This window comes from Acinonyx jubatus, chromosome X (assembly GCF_027475565.1).
Source record: "Acinonyx jubatus isolate Ajub_Pintada_27869175 chromosome X, VMU_Ajub_asm_v1.0, whole genome shotgun sequence".
In the NCBI taxonomy this organism is placed as follows: domain Eukaryota; kingdom Metazoa; phylum Chordata; class Mammalia; order Carnivora; family Felidae; genus Acinonyx; species Acinonyx jubatus.
The window spans coordinates 82,059,230-82,063,371 of NC_069389.1; the positions used below are offsets into that span (position 1 = coordinate 82,059,230).

General features: G+C 37.9%; 1 pseudogene; it reads right to left on the reverse strand.

Moving 5' to 3' along the window:
• Positions 1-2,222: 2,222 nt before the first annotated feature.
• LOC106979220 (60S ribosomal protein L31-like) lies at positions 2,223-2,768 on the reverse strand (annotated as a pseudogene).
• Between the last annotated feature and the right edge of the window lie 1,374 nt (positions 2,769-4,142).

The window sequence follows — 4,142 nt, forward strand, 5'->3', positions numbered from 1 at the left end:
TTGATTGCTGAATAGTGTTCTTTTATATATGTATACCACATCTTTTTTATCCATTCATCAGTCAATGGACATTTGGGCTCTTTTCACAATTTGGCTATTGTTGATAGTGCTATTATAAACATTAGGGTGCATGTGCCCCTTTGAATCAGCATTTTTGTATCCTTTGGGTAAGTACCTTGTAGTGTAATTGCTGGTTGTAGGGTAGTTTTATTTTTTTTATTTTTTAAGTTTATTTCTTTTGAGAGAGACAGAGAGAGTGTGAGTGGGGGAGGGGCAGAGAAAGAGGGAGAATCTCAAGCAGGCTCCCCTGTCACCAGGGCCCATGTGGGGTTTGAACTCATGAAGCTGTGAGGTCATGACCTGAGCTGAAATCAAGAGTCAGACACGTACCCGACTGAGCCACCCAGGCACCCCTCTATTTTTAATTTTTTGAGGAACCTCCATGCTGTTTTCCAGAGTGGTTGCACCAGTTTGCATTCCCACCAACAGTGAAAACCATTGAGACTGGTGTGAGGTGATATCTCATTGTAGTTTTGATGTAAGGGAAACAAAAGTAAAAATAAACTATGAGGACTTCATCAAAATAAAAAGTTTCTGCCTAGTGAAAGAAACAATTGACAAAATTAAAAGGCAACTGATGGAATGGGAGAAGATATTTGCAAATGACATATCTAATAAAGGGTAGGTATCTAAAATCTATAAAGAACTTACCAAATTCAACACCCAAAAATCAAACAACCCAGTGAAGAAAAGGGCAAAAGCATCAACAGAAACATTTCAAAAAAAGATATCCAGATGGCTAACAGACATATGAAAAGATGCTCAACATCATTCATCATCAGAAAAATACAAATCAAAACCAAAATGAGATACCACCTCACATCTGTCAGAATCGCTAAAATTAACAACTCAGGAAACAGGTGTTGTTGAGGATTTGAAGACAGGAGAACCATCATACCCTGTTGGTAGGAATGCAAACTAATTTAACCACTCTGGAAAACAGTATGGAGGTTCCTCAAAAAGTTAAAAATAGAACTACCCTACAATCCCGCAATTGCACTACAGGTATTTACCCAAAGGATACAAAAATACTAATTCAAAAGGATACATGCACACTGATGTTTATAGCAGTGTTATCAACAAAAACCAAATTATGGAGAGACCCGTGTCCATCGGTTGATGAATGGATAAAGAAGATATGGTATATGTATATATATACAATGGAATATTATTCAGCCATGTCATTTGGACGGAGCTAAACAGTATTATGCTAAGCGAAATAAGTCAGTCAGAGAATGATATGATTTCCTTCATATATGGAATTTAAGAAACAGATGAACATAGGGGAGAGAAAGAAAAGACAGGAGACAAACCATCAAAAAGACTTAATTATAGAAAACAAAATGATGGTTACCAGATGGGAGGTGGGCAAGGGTGGGGGGATGGGTTAAAATAGGTGATGGGTATTAAGAAGGGCACTTGTTGTGATGAGCACCAGGTGTTATAATGTAAGTGTTCAATCATTTAATTCTACAAGTGAAACTAATATTATCCTGTATATTAAATGCAATTTAAGAAAAACCTGGAAAATAACCAAACAATAGCCACTTCAGGATTGGTACTATATTTTCCAAATTTTCTATAGTGAACAAACATTACTTTATAATCAGGAACTAAAAAAGAAGACTTAAGGGAAAAAAAATAAAATAAAAACAAAGAATTCCCCAAGTTGTATTTGTAAGGCTTTATAGTTGACAAATATTTGGATAATTTATTTTATTGTACTTTTAATTTATTTATTGTTTAATTTACATCCAAGTTAGTTACCGTATGGTGCAACATTGATTTCAGCAATAGATTCCTTAATGCCCCTTACCCATTTAGACCATCCCTCCTCCCACAACCCCTCCAGCAACCCTCTGTTTCTTCTCTATATTTTAGAGTCTCTTATGTTTTGTCCCGTTCCTTGTTTTTATATTATTTTGCTTCCCTTCCCTTATATTCATCTGTATTGTATCTTAAATTCCTCATATGAGTGAAATCATATGATATTTGTCTTTCTCTAATTTCGCTTAGCATAGTACCCTCTAGTTCCATCCAAGTATTTGCAAATTGCAAGATTTCATTCTTTTTGATTGCTGAGTAATACTCCATTATATATATGTACCATATCTTCTTTTTTTGTGTGTGTGTATACAGAGTTTTATACTTTTATTTGACAATCAGCAATTCTCATCCACATTAACAGTCTATAGATTTTTGAAAGTGGTGACAGGTATATAGGTAACCAATATATAGAGCTTGTTTGGTGAATCCTCATCCTCGTTACGTTTTTCTGGACAACTGCACACAGACATACGGGACATTCCTTTTTCCTTTTGTCTAGACAGATTTGTTGAGCCTGGTATCAATGCGCACATCTGGGGTTCCCATCTCCTTCATAGCCAATTTCCGGGTCTCTTTGAGAGCCCGAGGGGCATGCTTCTTGAAACCCACTCCATGGATGCGCTTGGGAATGTTGATGGTGTATGCTCTGGTCACTACCTTATTGATGGCAGAACAACACTTCTTCTTGCCACCTTTCTTTGTGGGAGCCATTCTGTGGGGCCCAGGTTGTAAAGCAGCCATAATTTTTAATTCAGCTTTTTTCCCCGCTCTGTATCAAACATTGCTCTATTTTCACAAAAATTTCCTTATTTAAAATCTCCACAATTGTAACACTGTGGAGACATTTGATAAACATAATTTAAGCAAAAGATACCAAATAAAAAACAGCACATCATGTGTGATTCCATTTACATACAGTTCAATTAGAGTAAAAACTGGTTTATTCTGTGAGTAAAAGGATTTCCTTTGGACCCGGAAGGGTGTGGATGAGGTGCTTCTAGAGTGCTGGTGGTTGTCTATTTCTCGATCTGGATGCTGGTTACAGTGATGTTTTCAGTTTGTAAATATTTGTGGAGTGGTACAATTGAATATATGTACTTTTCCTTATGAATATTGTACTTGAATTACATCTTTAAAGAAAAGACTTTACTCTTTTCATGTTTTGTCAACAGTACTGATTTCAAACGTTTTTTATAATTAATGAATATATTTTGAGAGACACAGAGACAGCACAAGTGGGGGAGGGGCAGAGAGAGGGAGAGAGAGAATCCCAAGCAGGCTCCATACTGTCAGCGCACAGCCTGATGTGGGACTGAAACTCACAAATCATGAGATCATAACCTGAGATGAAATCAAGAGTCACATGCTTTCCCGACTGAGCCACCTAGGTGCTGCTCAATGGTATTGATGTTCTGAAATGCAGAACAGTTAAATAGACCAAGGTAGAAAAGAAAAAAAAAAGGGGGGAAGAGTAATGCTGTGAATCAGCGCCCCCTTTGATGTCAAGGAGTTTCCCCTACACGTTAAGGTTAAGGTTGACCTCCCTGTTGTTCTGTGTCTCCACACTCAGTGACCAGCAGTACCTAGAGTGTAGCTCAGCGTTGTGCATACCATGGAAAAAACTTTCCTATGCAATTGTAGGGGAGTTGAGTCTGCAACTTTCCCCTCCCCCAAACTGCACCTTTTATTTTTTTTTCAATATATGAAATTTATTGTCAAATTGGTTTCCATACAACACCCAGTGCTCATCCCAAAAGGTGCCCTCCTCAATACCCATCACCCACCCTCCCCTCCTTCCCACCCCCATCAACTTCTTTATCCATTCATCCATCGATGGACATTTGGGTTCTTTGCATACTTTGGTTGTCTATAGCGCTGCTACAAACATTGGGATATATGTGCCCCTTTGAAACAGCACACTTACATCCCTCGGATAAATACCTAGTAGTGCAATTACTGGATTGTAGGGTAGTTCTATTTGTAATTGTCTGAGGAACCTCCATACTGTTTTCCAGAGTGGCGGCACCAGTTTGCATTCCCACCAGCAGTGCAAAAGAGATTCTCTTTCTCTGCATCATCGCCAACATCTGTTGTTGCCTGATTGTTAATGTTAGCCATTATGACAGGTGTGAGGTGGTATCTCATTGTGGTTTTAATTTGTATTTCCCTGATAATGAGTGATGTTGAGCATTTTTTCATGTGTCTGTTAGCCATCTGGATATCTTCTTTGCAAAAGTGTCTATTCATATCTTGGC